This window comes from Oncorhynchus kisutch, linkage group LG24, assembly GCF_002021735.2.
Source record: "Oncorhynchus kisutch isolate 150728-3 linkage group LG24, Okis_V2, whole genome shotgun sequence".
Taxonomy (NCBI): Eukaryota; Metazoa; Chordata; class Actinopteri; order Salmoniformes; family Salmonidae; genus Oncorhynchus; species Oncorhynchus kisutch.
The window spans coordinates 37,847,975-37,863,771 of record NC_034197.2 but is presented as its reverse complement, the minus strand read 5'-3'; the positions used below and the strand labels follow the sequence as shown (position 1 = coordinate 37,863,771).

At 42.6% G+C, this 15,797-nt stretch overlaps 1 protein-coding gene across 2 annotated transcripts in view; it reads left to right on the top strand.

Moving 5' to 3' along the window:
• Positions 1-1,117: 1,117 nt before the first annotated feature.
• Positions 1,118-15,797, top strand: part of LOC109869096 (solute carrier organic anion transporter family member 4A1-like) — a 109,842-nt gene continuing 95,162 nt past the window's right edge. For both annotated transcript variants that reach the window (XM_031804103.1, XM_031804102.1), the window contains exon 1: positions 1,118-1,314. The gene's annotated coding sequence lies outside the window, so the exon portion shown is untranslated. The remainder of the gene's footprint in view (positions 1,315-15,797) is intronic.

The following is a 15,797-nucleotide window of genomic DNA, read 5'->3' as shown; positions in this document are numbered from 1 at the left end:
CGCGATCACGACACGCAGGTTAAAATATCAAAACAAACTCTGAACCAATGACATTAATTTGGGGACAATTTAGCTAGTTAGCTTACACTTGCTAGCTAATTTGCCCTATTTAGCTAGCTTGCTGTTGCTAGCTAATTTGTCCTGAGATATAAACATTAGGATGTTATTTTACCTGAAATGCACAAGGTCCTCTACTCCGACAATAAATCCACACATAAAAACGGTCAACCGACTCGTTTGTAGTCATCTATCCTTCCAGGCTTTTTAATCTTTTAGCTTATATGGTGATTGGCATCTAAACTTTCATAGTATTACCATGACAACCGGCATTCGTCTTTCAATCAACAATGTGGGTATAACCAATAAGGAGATGGCATGTGGGTACCTGCTTCTATAAACCAATGAGGACATGGGAGAGGCAGGACTTGCAGCTCAATCTGTCAGAAATAGGAATGACTTCTATGTTTTAGCCCTTGGCAACGCAGGCGCTCCGTGGCGTGCACGAGCAGTGTGGGTGCAAGAATTTAATAACATGGATTTCAAAATTTATTTTGCAATGCTCGCGCACGCGACGCGAGCGGTATGAGACTGGGATGCACTTGCTCTGCCTCTGACATGCACCCTACAGCCACTAAGGAGAGCCTAACATCCGGGGGAACATCACTTCCTGAAGAAGAAGGTGCAAACTGCAACCCTCAGATGGCCTCAACATGACAACCCAAACGTGACATGGATTTAATTACACCCAGACAGGGTTGCAGACTAGCCTACAACACAACAGCAGTGAAAGAAAAATGTCAACTTGTAAATATGGAAAAACATAAACATATTGGTAGGCTACAGTAGAAGCTTCTCCAAAATCATTCTCATTCTTCTAGTCTACACGTTCTCCCATTTAACATTGCATCATGTACACTGTTGAAATGAACGACATCTCCATGTAGCCTAGACTCATAATTCCACATAATATTGTAAAAATAAATAATAATAATCACCGTGAAGCCACAACTCACTCATATCGACACCTCTCATTCGCGAGATCCTGCATCACGCCAATTGGTCCAGACGCGATAGCGCCATAGGGGGGCGAATATCATTGGGCGACATCAGCCTCTTTGAATGTGCGGATCAAGCAGCGTTTAGCGGCCACAGGACGCTGCCGCCATAGACCTAGAATAACTGCGAGGACCAACAAATTACGAACGACGTTTCATATCATTGTACATTTCCGTAGAAATTTGAATCATGACTTCATCCACCCGAAGGCATAAAGGTCGAGAGACAACGGTTGGGAACCTAAAAGAACATTAACATGTAAGTATCTTACATTTTGTATCTGACACATCGGTGTTTCCAGTTCCGTATATGGATGCTCTGTATTTATGGTTTATGGATGCTCTCAGGGAGTTCTGTATCCCGATGGCCAGCATCACCAGCATGCTCGCGGTCTATGGCTGTCACTACTGTAGCCTAATGGCAATGTGGATGCCGTGGCGTTACCCAGTCGAGCACATGTTTTACGCCTACACATGAATGAAATATTCACTCTCAGCTCTACACAGCTTACATCTTTATCACGAATGATAAACTCCTTAAATCACTGTTGTTAATCAGTCACATCTGGCTCAATGAAGGTTGATAAATAGATAAAAGGGTCGTTGTGCTGCATCAACATCTGTCTGTAGTCTATTTAATCCCTTACAAGCCTGCTCTCTTTAATCCATCGGCTGCAATACAAAGGCATTATGTGTATAGTTAGTTATTACAGCAGGGTTCCCCAATTACATTACAACCTTTGGACTATGTTTCCCTGAAAGGTCGGGGGACTGGAACATAGTTAAACCAGAGAATCATTTCGAACCTTGATTACATTACGGATAAAACCACATACTATACGTCTCTCTATGCGTGGGAATTTCCTAAATTAAAATCACTTTGAGTTGATTTCCTGGTGTTTTTATGTCAATAGTCCTAATAAAAAAAACATTTGAAAAACGGTTTGATCATTATTATTATCAGTATTATTATTATTATTATTATTAATGTTATTGACCGTTATACCATTAGATGGGTCTGGCTGGGAACACTGACATGTAACACTGTTACTATGTATGAGAGGATTTACTCTCATGATGTCTTGGTTATCAGCGCATGAATTTGCTCATCGTGAGGGTGTGTTGAGGCGTCACACTGAGGAATACAATGGAGGAAAACGAAACGGAAATGTATATAGGACAACACTAAACAACCTGGTGGCTTAATTTATCTACCTCGTTTTACGAACGTGTAGGTTATTATTAGTCCGTTATAATAGTGCCACTGCCGCGGGGATTATTTGGTCTCACTGTCAGTTTATAGTAGGCTACATATCTGCTATTTGAGCGCGCAATATGTAGGCTATTTATATAATATATATATATATATATATGGCTAGACGTTTTTGATACATAGGCTACTGTATTTTAGGTTCTGTTCGCCTCATTTGTCTACGCATTCGCGCAAAGAACCTATTTCCCGCGCGCAACATGTTATTGCATTAACTCCGGTTAAACACAGTGAAATAGTGACTGACACCTGCGTCTCTTGTGTGGCTTCATTTGATGTAGATCAACATGAAAGTATTATAACATTACATGCATGCAGTCGCTAAACGTCACTGTGTGTGGAGGCACTGTGCACCTGTTCTAAGCTATTCCAAAAACATGTGATATAGGCCTAGATAGACTATGACTCACAATACCTATAAGTACTTATAAGGAAATGGTTTTCCAATCGTTTTTCCATCATTCATTTTTCCCATAGGGGATTTTAGAAACACTTAAAATAAGGGCTGTGTTTCATGTAGGTTTACCCTGCCTAGACGTTTTGATTACCATGTAAATCTCTCTCGGACAAGGTGACTTTTTATCAACATATTCCCCTGTATTTACATAGTGGGAAAATGATTGCAACCATTTCCCAGTTTGACCACTAGGTTTTATGGGTGTTATGGCACCTTCACTGTGGGGCTCTATAAGGCGGGCTCAATGAATAATAGCCTATATACCAACCCTCTTAAAATATCAACCTCATGCTTACTCGTGGAAGGTGAGTCATAAACCATGCACCACTATCTAACTCAACACATATCTGTGATACAAAGTTGTAGCCTAGATTCTGTAGCCTAGGGTCTGTAGCCTAGGGTCTATATCCTAGGTTCTGTATCCTAGGTTCTGTATCCTAGGTTCTGTAGCCTAGGTTCTGTATCCTATGGTCTGTTGCCTAGGGTCTGTATCCTATGGTCTGTAGCCTAGGGTCTGTATCCTAGGGTCTGTATCCTATGGTCTGTAGCCTAGGTTCTGTTGCCTAGGGTCTGTATCCTATGGTCTGTAGCCTAGGGTCTGTATCCTAGGGTCTGTAGCCTAGGGTCTGTAGCCTAGGGTCTGTAGCCTAGGTTCTGTTGCCTAGGGTCTGTATCCTAGGGTCTGTATCCTAGGGTCTGTATCCTAGGTTCTGTAGCCTAGGGTCTGTATCCTAGGGTCTGTATCCTAGGTTCTGTTGCCTAGGTTCTGTATCCTATGGTCTGTAGCCTAGGGTCTGTATCCTAGGGTCTGTATCCTATGGTCTGTAGCCTAGGTTCTGTAGCCTAGGGTCTGTATTCTAGGTTCTGTAGCCTAGGGTCTGTATCCTATGGTCTGTAGCCTAGGTTCTGTAGGCTAGGGTCTGTATCCTATGGTCTGTAGCCTAGGGTCTGTATCCTAGGGTCTGTATCCTATGGTCTGTAGCCTAGGTTCTGTTGCCTAGGGTCTGTATCCTATGGTCTGTAGCCTAGGGTCTGTATCCTAGGGTCTGTATCCTATGGTCTGTAGCCTAGGGTCTGTATCCTAGGGTCTGTATCCTATGGTCTGTAGCCTAGGTTCTGTTGCCTAGGGTCTGTATCCTAGGGTCTGTATCCTAGGGTCTGTATCCTAGGTTCTGTAGCCTAGGGTCTGTATCCTAGGGTCTGTATCCTAGGTTCTGTTGCCTAGGTTCTGTATCCTATGGTCTGTAGCCTAGGGTCTGTATCCTAGGGTCTGTAGCCTAGGTTCTGTATCCTATGGTCTGTAGCCTAGGGTCTGTATCCTAGGGTCTGTATCCTAGGTTCTGTAGCCTAGGGTCTGTATCCTAGGGTCTGTATCCTAGGTTCTGTTGCCTAGGTTCTGTATCCTATGGTCTGTAGCCTAGGGTCTGTATCCTAGGTTCTGTTGCCTAGGTTCTGTATCCTATGGTCTGTAGCCTAGGGTCTGTATCCTATGGTCTGTAGCCTAGGTTCTGTAGCCTAGGGTCTGTATTCTAGGCTCTGTAGCCTAGGGTCTGTATCCTATGGTCTGTAGCCTAGGTTCTGTAGCCTAGGGTCTGTATCCTATGGTCTGTAGCCTAGGGTCTGTATCCTAGGGTCTGTATCATATGGTCTGTAGCCTAGGTTCTGTTGCCTAGGGTCTGTATCCTATGGTCTGTAGCCTAGGGTCTGTATCCTAGGGTCTGTAGCCTAGGGTCTGTAGCCTAGGGTCTGTAGCCTAGGGTCTGTATCCTATGGTTTGTAGCCTAGGTTCTGTTGCCTAGGGTCTGTATCCTATGGTCTGTAGCCTAGGTTCTGTTGCCTAGGGTCTGTATCCTATGGTCTGTAGCCTAGGTTCTGTAGCCTAGGGTCTGTATTAGAGGTCGACAGATTATGATTTATCAAAGCCGATACCGATTAATCGGCCAAATTTATTATTATTATTATTTTTTCATTTGTAATAATGACAATTACAACGATACTGAATTAACACTTATTTTAACTTAATATAAAACATCAATAAAATCTATTGAGCCTCAAATAAATAATGAAACATGTTCAATTTGGTTTAAATAATGCAAAAACAAAGTGCTGGAGAAGAAAGTAATATGTGCCATGTAAGAAAGCTAACGTTTAAGTTCCTTGCTCAGAACATGAGAACATATGAAAGTTGGTGGTTCCTTTTAACATGAGACTTCAATATTCCAAGGTAATAAGTTTTAGGTTGTAGTTAATATAGTATTTATAGGACTATTTCTCTCTATACCATTTGTATTTCATATACCTTTGACTATTGGATGTTCTTATAGGCACATAGTATTGCCAGTGAAACAGTATAGCTTCCGTCCCCCTCCTCGCCCCTACCTGGGCTCGAACCAGGAACACATCGACAACAGCCACACTCGAAGCATCGTTACCCATCGCTCCAAAAAAGCTGCGGCCCTTGCAGAGCAAGGAGAGTAACTACTCCAAATCTAAAAGCGAGTGACGTTTGATACAGTATTAGCGCACACCCAGCTAACTAGCTAGCCATTTCACATTGGTTACACCAGCCATTAGGCTGATAGGCTTGAAGTCATAAACAGCGATGTGCTTGCAAAGAGCTGCTGGCAAACACACAAAAGTGCCGTTTGAATGAATGATTACGGGCCTGCTGCTGCTCAGTGAGACGGCTCTATCAAATCAGACTTAATTATAACATAATAACACACAGAAATACGAGCCTTTGGTCATTAATATGATCGAATCTGGAAACTATCATTTCGAAAACAAAACGTTTATTATTTCAGTGAAATACGGAACCGTTCTGTATTTTATCTAACGGGTGGCATCCCTAAGTCTAAATATTCTTGTTACATTGCACAACCTTCAATGTTATGTCATAATTACATACAATTCTGGCAAATTAGTTCTCAATGAGCCAGGCTGCCCAAACTGTTGCATATACCCTGACTCTGCGTGCAATGAACGCAAGAGAAATGACACAATTTCACCTGGTTAATATTGCCTGCTAAACTGGATCAGTAGTTATAACTAGTGATTCTGATTGATTGTTTTTTATAAGATAAGTTTAATGCTAGCTAGCAATTTACCTTGGCTTCTACTACATTCGCATAACAGGCAGGCTACTCGTGGAGTGCAATGGTTAGAGCGTTGGACTAGTTAACTGTGTGGTTGCAAGATTGGAACCCCTGAGCTGACAAGGTGAAAATCTGTCGTTCTGCCCCTGAACAAGGCAGTTAACCCACAGTTCCTAGGCCGTCATTGAAAATAAGAATGTGTTCTTAACTGACTTGCCTAGTTAAATAAAAGGTATATAATATGTTTGTTTAAATAAATAAAAATATTGGAAATCGGCACCCAAAAATACCTATTTCCGATTGTTATGAAAACTTGAAATCGGCCCTAATTAATCGGCCATTCCGATTAATCGGTCGACCTCTAGTCTGTATCCTATGGTCTGTAGCCTATGGTTCCCATCATTTGTATATTTAAGCAATAAGGCACCTTGGGGGTTTGTGGTATATTGCCAATATATCATGGCTAATGGCTGTTCTTAGCCACGACTCAACGCAGAGTGTCTGGACACAGCCCTTAGCCGTGGTATATGACCCGTAGCCCTTAACCGTGGCAGTATACCACAAACCCCCAAGGGGCCTTATTGCTATAATTTTTTTATTTATTTTTTATTTAACCTTTATTTAACTAGGCAAGTCAGTTATGAACAAATTCTTATTTTCAATGACGACCTAGGAACAGTGGGTTAACTGCCTGTTCAGGTTATGAACTGGTTACCAATGTAATTAGAGCAGTAAAAATACATGTTTTGCCATACCCGTGGTATACGGTCTGATATACCGGCTGCCAGCCAATCAGCATTCAGGCCTCGAACCACCCAGTGTATAATAGCCTATATAGCATACTGAAATAAACAAAAATTTCCCTATACCTTGAAAGTATACCTGGGGATATATTGTCACATATTACACTATACCTGCCAGACCTGGTTTGACACACAGCTGTTTTAAGAGTGATTCCTAGCAACACTTGGTCCCTTGTCCCTTATACATAGGCCTAATTGACAGGGGTCTCCCATGTGAGCTTGTCCACTGTTAAGTTCCCATTGACCATGGTTTAAACCCCCCATCCCACAGGAGACCACTACTCACTAAAAACCACATGAATCATTAATCCTGTTGACCGAATGACTGCATGGGTTGTAAGCATAGTGTGTTGAAGCAGTCAAACCAATCACATCCCCAGACCCCCCCCCCCCCAGGACCTCCCATGTCACTCATACTAGGTTTGGTTTTCTCCCAGCAGAACTCCGGTTGGCCGAAGTGAGCGTCTGTGCCTGGCATACTAATTTGAGAATTTTGTTATCAATGTTCATAAACTTTCAATTAATCTACTCAGTCTGCAACCCAGCGTTTGTAATGCAGAGGGTATCCTCTGTGTGTCAGGGTGTAATGGAGAGGGTATCCTCTGTGTCAGAGTGTAATGGAGAGGGTATCCTCTGTGTGTCAGGGTGTAATGGAGAGGGTATCCTCTGTGTCAGGGTGTAATGGAGAGGGTATCCTCTGTGTGTCAGGGTGTAATGGAGAGGGTATCCTCTGTGTCAGGGTGTAATGGAGAGGGTATCCTCTGTGTCAGGGTGTAATGGAGAGGGTATCCTCTGTGTCAGGGTGTAATGGAGAGGGTATCCTCTGTGTCAGGGTGTAATGGAGAGGGTATCCTCTGTGGCAGGGTGTAATGGAGAGGGTATCCTCTGTGTCAGGGTGTAATGGAGAGGGTATCCTCTGTGTCAGGGTGTTATGGAGAGGGTATCCTCTGTGTCAGGGTGTTATGGAGAGGGTATCCTCTGTGTCAGGGTGTAATGGAGAGGGTATCCTCTGTGTCAGGGTGTAATGGAGAGGGTATCCTCTGTCAGGGTGTAATGGAGAGGGTATCCTCTGTGTGTCAGGGTGTAATGGAGAGGGTATCCTCTGTGTGTCAGGGTGTTATGGAGAGGGTATCCTCTGTGTCAGGGTGTAATGGAGAGGGTATCCTCTGTGTCAGGGTGTAATGGAGAGGGCATCCTCTGTGTCAGGGTGTAATGGAGAGGGTATCCTCTGTGTCAGGGTGTAATGGAGAGGGTATCCTCTGTGTCAGGGTGTAATGGAGAGGGTATCCTCTGTGTCAGGGTGTAATGGAGAGGGTATCCTCTGTGTCAGGGTGTTATGGAGAGGGTATCCTCTGTGTCAGGGTGTTATGGAGAGGGTATCCTCTGTGTCAGGGTGTAATGGAGAGGGTATCCTCTGTGTCAGGGTGTAATGGAGAGGGTATCCTCTGTCAGGGTGTAATGGAGAGGGTATCCTCTGTGTGTCAGGGTGTAATGGAGAGGGTATCCTCTGTGTGTCAGGGTGTTATGGAGAGGGTATCCTCTGTGTGTCATGGTGTTATGGAGAGGGTATCCTCTGTGTGTCAGGGTTTAATGGGGTGTAATGGAGAGGGTATCCTCTGTGTCAGGGTGTTATGGAGGGTGTTATCAGGGTGTTATGTCAGGGGGTTATGTCAGGGGGTTATGTGAGGGGGTTATGTCAGGGTGTTATGTCAGGGTGTTATGTCAGGGGGTTATGTCAGGGGGTTATGTCAGGGTGTAATGTCAGGGTGTAATGTCAGGGTGTAATGTCAGGGTGTAATGTCAGGGTGTTATGTCAGGGAGTTATGTCAGGGAGTTATTTCAGGATGTGGTTGCAATAAATGATATAGATGTGAATCATATTACGCTATGATCCAAAGATCATCTATTTTAGAGAAATTGTGGGTATCAACAGTCATACAGCGTGATGTTTTATTTAATATGTGTGTGTTTGTGTGTGTGTGCATATGCTACGATTGCATGAGTGTGTGTGTGTGTGCTTTATCCCTTCTTTCGCAAGGTCTCCAGAAGGCCTGGTTGAGGAATTGACAGGACAGGATAATGCCTACGGTCTGCAGGTCCCTACTATAAGCCCATGCAATAGAAACCGCAGCCGTCGACACTCTGTTTCTGGTTAGGGACGTTCAGCCTCCTTCCTCCTGCCACCTGCTCCCTATTTGGGCCTGGCAAGCGGATATTGCCTGAGTGAGCAGAATTCTTTCACAATAAGGAGAAGTAGCCACCAAAACTGACCACTTATCAGTTATATGCTGTGTGTTTGTGGATCGCAGGTCAGCTGTTTGTTCACCCGCTGGCAATTGTTAATAACCCATCAGCACCTGCCTGACTACATGTGATAAAGTGAAAACTTCAATTGTGCTGCTTTCGTGTGTCCCGTTAACAGTTTGCAGCAGATAGAAAGTGTACAGACACAGGTGCCAAAGGTCCTAGTTATGCTACTAAAATGTTGCAGTCTGGCTTCATTTTTTTTTAAAGCTTGACAATTAATAACCCCAAAAAACACACAAAACCTGCAATAAAATAGAAACATGTGGACCAATTACAGCACCATCTGAGCTGTGGCCTAAGATGGAGTGGACCATACAACAATGCACCATTCAACCGTGAAAACATGGTTTAAGTGGGACGGCAGGGTGGCCTAGTGGTTAGAGTGTTGGACTACCAACCGGAAGGTCGCAAGTTCAAACCCCCGAGCTGACAAGGTACAAAGCCCCTGAACAGGCAGTTAACCCACTGTTCCTAGGCCGTCATTGCAAATAATAATTTGTTCTTAACTGACTTGCCTAGTTAAATAAATAAAGGTAAAAAAAAAAAAAGTTGACATGAAAAGGGAACCATCATGTTCTCCCAGAAGCATGGTTTAAGTTGACATGCTAACGAAAAGGGGGAACCATCGTGTTCTCCCAGAAGCATGGTTTAAGTTGACATGCTAACGAAAAGGGGGAACCATCGTGTTCTCCCAGAAGCATGGTTTAAGTTGACATGCTAACGAAAAGGGGGAACCATCGTGTTCTCCCAGAAGCTTGGCTGGTGTGTAAAACCTGCCAATACAGACAAACTAAAAAGTTTCAATGTTACAACAACCTATTGCTCTGGTTGTTGTTGTTATTCGTAGTTATTAAATACTCTTTGATTAGGGTGGTCGCAACATATTATGTACATCTGCAAGCATAGCAGCAAATGACAAGTATTATATATCTATTTTGTCTTAATATGTTAAAACGCAAATTCGTAGTTTTTTCCCCGATATGGTTCGTGCGCTGATTGAGTTTGACACCCCTGGGCTAGCGTATCTATTTATGTAGCTAGCTAATTATTATAAGATAAAAACATGGAGCCTGACATTAGCGAGGCTAGCTGCTGGGAGAATGTCATGTCATTGGAGGAGTAGGTGAATGAATGATCGACTTTTTCCCCTCATTTCGTTTTTCAGTTTTGTGGCTTTTGGTGAATGTGTTCAAATTATCTAAAGTCACGCTGTTGCTACTGCCTGTAAACACACAGTCCAACTCAAAGTGAATGATGGCAGGCCCTACTGCCTGTAAACACACAGTCCAACTCAAAGTGAATGATGGCAGGCCCTACTGCCTGTAAACACACAGTCCAGTTCAAAGTCAATGATAACAGGCCCGTGTGGCAAATGTCTTTTTTACATATAGGCCTACTGTAACTCTGATTGGCTGTGGTGCACCGTTTTGTGTAGACTCCGGTCCTGGACAGGACAGATGTTTTTATTCAGTTTTACGTCCTGCAGTATTAATTGTCCCACTCTATATTGCTATAAAATGTTCACAAATGCCTTACTATATGTCATTCTCAAACATTCTATGCATTTATGAAAACGTAAAAAAACGCTAAGTAAAAAAAAATCGACATCCATATTATCGGTGTCCGGGGAACAGTGGGTTAACTGCCTTGTGTAGGGGAACAGTGGGTTAACTGCCTTGTGCAGGGGAACAGTGGGTTAACTGCCATGTGTAGGGGAACAGTCGGTTAACTGCCTTGCTCAGGGGAACAGTGGGTTAACTGTCTTGCTCAGGGGAACAGTGGGTTAACTGCCTTGCTCATGGGAACAGTGGGTTGACTGCCTTGCTCAGGGGAACAGTGGGTTAACTGCCTTGCTCATGGGAACAGTGGGTTGACTGCCTTGCTCAGGGGAACAGTGGGTTAACTGCCTTGCTCATGGGAACAGTGGGTTAACTCCCTTGTTCAGGGGAACAACATAACACTGCTATCATCCTCTTTAAACCACTTCACCACATCTTTCCCAAACATGACCTTTCTGGCCCTCCCTTCTCTTTATTTTTAACTCTCCATTTCACAGCTTTCCTCTTGTTCAATTCAACTCATTTTTTTTTGCCTCTGTGGTTCAACCGCAACTTTCTCTGCCCGTTTCCCCAAAAGCATTTGGCGATTGGTGTGTTTGCTATTCGGCGTGCCTACAGTTAGTTAGGCCCTGAAGCTTAGGCTTACTGACTAATACCAGAGAGCCTCAAATAATGAAAGAGAACCTCAGTGTAGCTCATAGATAGAAATTGCACTAGAAAGATACATTGCCAGACTGTTTAAGGCAGTGTTTTCTCTTTATTCAATCCACCTGCCAAGAACCCGCCCTACATACACACAATATTTCATTACCCTAAACACGCCAGCCCCGCGGGCAATAACCACGAGGACTGTAGTTATGAGTCGACCCGGACATCATAAATGTGTGCGCGTGTGCGAGAGAGAAAGAGAGAGTTATGTGTGTAATATGTACATCAAATCTAAATTAAAATAGAAGTATATGACTGGGTGAACTACATGGCTGGGTGAATTATATGACTGGGTGAACTACATGACTGGGTGAATTATGTGACTGGGTGAACTACATGACTGGGTGAATTATATGACTGGGTGAATTATATGACTGGGTGAACTACATGACTGGGTGAATTATATGACTGGGTGAACTACATGACTGGGTGAACTACATGACTGGGTGAATTATATGACTGGGTGAATTATATGACTGGGTGAACTCTACCTGACTCGGTGAACTACATGACTGGGTGAACTACATGACTGGGTGAATTATATGACTGGGTGAATTATATGACTGGGTGAACTACATGACTGGGTGAATTGTATGACTGGGTGAATTATATGACTGGGTGAACTACATGACTGGGTGAACTACATGACTGGGTGAACTCTACCTGACTGGGTGAACTCTACATGACTGGGTGAACTCTACCTGACTGGGTGAACTACATGACTGGGTGAACTACATGACTGGGTGAACTACATGACTGGGTGAATTATATGACTGGGTGAATTATATGACTGGGTGAACTACATGACTGGGTGAATTATATGACTGGGTGAACTACATGACTGGGTGAACTACATGACTGGGTGAACTACATGACTGGGTGAACTACATGACTGGGTGAACTACATGACTGGGTGAATTATATGACTGGGTGAACTACATGACTGGGTGAACTACATGACTGGGTGAATTATATGACTGGGTGAACTACATGACTGGGTGCACTACATGACTGGGTGAACTACATGACTGGGTGAACTACATGACTGGGTGAACTCTACCTGACTGGGTGAACTCTACCTGACTGGGTGAACTCTACCTGACTGGGTGAACTCTACCTGACTGGGTGAACTCTACCTGACTGGATGAACTCTACCTGACTGGGTGAACTCTACCTGACTGGGTGAACTCTACCTGACTGGATGAACTCTACCTGACTGGATGAACTCTACAAGAATAGAGTGTCTAGTTTGGTTATCAGACAAGAAGTTGTGCATACATTCTTTATTGACATGTCACCTTTTATAACTTTACAGGTACCTGCAACGCTTTGTCAAATAGTCTACTGTCGACACCACCCTAGTTCCATATCTTCATCTGCATGAAATAAAATGGAAATAACTGACTTTAAATAGCTTGACAAAAAAAGGCAGCTGTCAATGTGCAAACAGTATAACATATTTTTTTAAACATTTGAACAGGATTCACCTGTCGGTTCACCTGTCGGTTCACCTGTCGGTAATGTGATGACAGCTAGTCTTACTGGGGTCCCGACACATAACGAACAACACATTACAGACAGAGTACGTAGATCCATTTAAAAACATTAACATATGTGTGTCTGTGTATCTGTCAGTAACACATGTCAGTAGATGCTCACATGTGGTATGTCAGATACTGTACTAGCTTTTGTGTGTTTGCATGTTCACTTGTTTTGTCTGTGTTTATTCCCTTGAAGGTCGTACCATACAACCATACAACCTCTCTCACTGTGTGGTTTATGGTAAGCTGCTGGTAATGGCAACTGTGTGTGTGTGTGTGTGTGCGTGTGTGTGTGTGTGTATGAGTGTGTGTGTGTGTATGAGTGTGTGTGTATGAGTGTGTGTGTGTGTGTGTGTATGAGTATGAGTGTGTGTATGAGTATGAGTGTGTGTATGAGTGTGTGTGGGAGTGTGCTGTAGTGACCCAGCATCTCTTCTGTCTGTTTTTAATCATTGACATTAACAACCTTTATTTCAAATCAACTTCCTGTCGACCTCGTTCATTTCCTAATTTCCTCCTCCTACTGTAGCTATTTTAATGACATCTGCAATAGTACCGTGATATTCACTGAGGCCTATTTTCATGTTGTTGTCTAAAGTACACTGCACGAGAGGTCGACCGATTATGATTTTTCACCGCCGATACAGATACCGATTATTGGAGGACCCCAAAAAAAAGCTGATACCGATTAATCGGCCGATTTTTATGTTTATATTTGTAAAATTGACAATTTCTACAATACTGAATGAACAATTAACACTTTTATTTTAACTTAATATAAAACATCAATAAAATCAATTTAGCCTCAAATAAATAATGAAAAATTTTCAGTTTGGTTTAAATAAGGCAAAAACAAAGTGTTGGAGAAGAAAGTAAAAGTGCAATATGTGCCATGTAAGAAAGCTAACGTTTAAGTTCCTTGCTCAGAACATGAGAACATATGAAAGCTGGTGGTTCCTTTTAACATGAGTCTTCAAAATTCCCAGGTAGGAAGTTTTAAGTTGTAGTTATTATAGGACTATTTCTCTCTATACCATTTGTATTTCATATACCTTTGACTATTGGATGTTCTAGTAGGTACTTTAGTATTGCCAGTGTAATCTCAGGAGTTGATAGGCTTGAAGTCATAAACAGTGCAATGCTTGAAGCATTGCGAAGAGCTGCTGGCAAACGCAGTAAAGTGCTGTTTGAATGAATGCTTACGAGCCTGCTACTGCCTACCACCGCTCACTCAGACTGCTCTATCAAAACATACACTTAATTATAATATAATAACACACAGAAATATGAGCCTTAGGTCATTAATATGGTCAAATCCAGAAACTATCATTTCAAAAACAAAACGATTGTTCTTTCAGTGAAATACGGAACCGTTCCGTATTTTATCTAACGGGTGGCATCCATCAGTCTAAATATTCCTGTTACATTGCGCAACCTTCAATGTTATGTCATAATTACATAAAATTCTGGCAAATTAGTTCGCAACGAGCCAGGCGGCCCAAACTTTTGCATATACCCTGAATCTGCGTGAAATGAGCGCAAGAGAAGTGACACAATTTCCCTAGTTTAATATTGCCTGCTAGCATGAATTTCTTTTAGCTAAATATGCAGGTTGAATTTTTTTTACTTCTGTGTATTGATTTTAAGAAAGGCATTGATGTTTATGGTTAGGTACATTCGTGCAACGATTGTGCTTTTTTTTTCGCAAATGCGCTTTTGTTAAATCATCACCTGTATGGCGAAGTTGGCTATCTTTGTTAGGAAGAAATAGTCTTCACACAGTTTGCAACGAGCCAGGCGGCCCAAACTGCTGCATATACCCTGACTCTCTTGCACAGAACGCAAGAGAACTGACACAATTTCTACACTGCACAATTCATTCAGAAGAATTTTCTGAAGAAAGGCCTGTCCCACATAACTTGACCAAGTGGGTGTATGTGAGGCCTAGTGGAATATCTTGGCAATGGCCTTCGTTTGAGAACTCACAATGTCCCACTGTCTGCTATTTGACTTTTTTCAAATCCATTTTCACTGGACAGTTCTTGTCCTTTCACATAACTACAGCAGGAAAATCAAAGTCTGGTTATTGAGTGGCCCCATACAAGTGCAACTAAAAGGTTTTTTCATTATGTTAGATTCATTTTACAGTACTTAGCTGAGGTGAGACTTGTTAGCGCGTTAAGATGTGTATTTGTTTGATAGGAACAACAAGATGAACACATCGGGACATGTTACAACAAGATGAACACATTAGGACACGTTGCAACAAGATGAACACATCGGGACATGTTACAACAAGATGAACACATTAGGACACGTTACAACAAGATGAACACATTAGGACACGTTACAACAGGATGAACACATTAGGACATGTTACAACAAGATTAGGACATGTTCCAACAAGATGAACACATTAGGACATCTGACAACAAGATGAACACATTAGGACACGTAACAAGATGAACACATTAGGACATGTTACAACAAGATGAACACATTAGGACACATTACAACAAGATGAACACATTAGGACATGTTACAACAAGATTAGGACATGTTACAACAAGATGAACACATTAGGACATCTGACAACAAGATGAACACATTAGGACACGTAACAAGATGAACACATTAGGACATGTGACAACAAGGTGAATGACATAAAGATAATGGTTCAGATGTCGTCACATGCTTCCCGTTCTTACATTTGCAGATTTTCCCAGAAGTGTTGTCTGAGAGATGACTAATTCACAGAACCGTTTAGAAAAAGCGAAGTGCCGTTTCAGATGATGGAACAAATGTCTTCTTCTGATATGTAGTTCTTGGAAAGGCCCTCGAGTGACAGGTTCATTGTCTCCGCCTCCCTCCATGATCGTTGAGATGGTTGACCTACATCCTGCTGCCCCTGACGTACTTCACTGAGCGGTCTTGTTTGTTTTCTCTTACTTTCTTTTCATGCTGTCTGTGGTTGAGGCACGCTCGTTGAGGTCAGCAGGCAA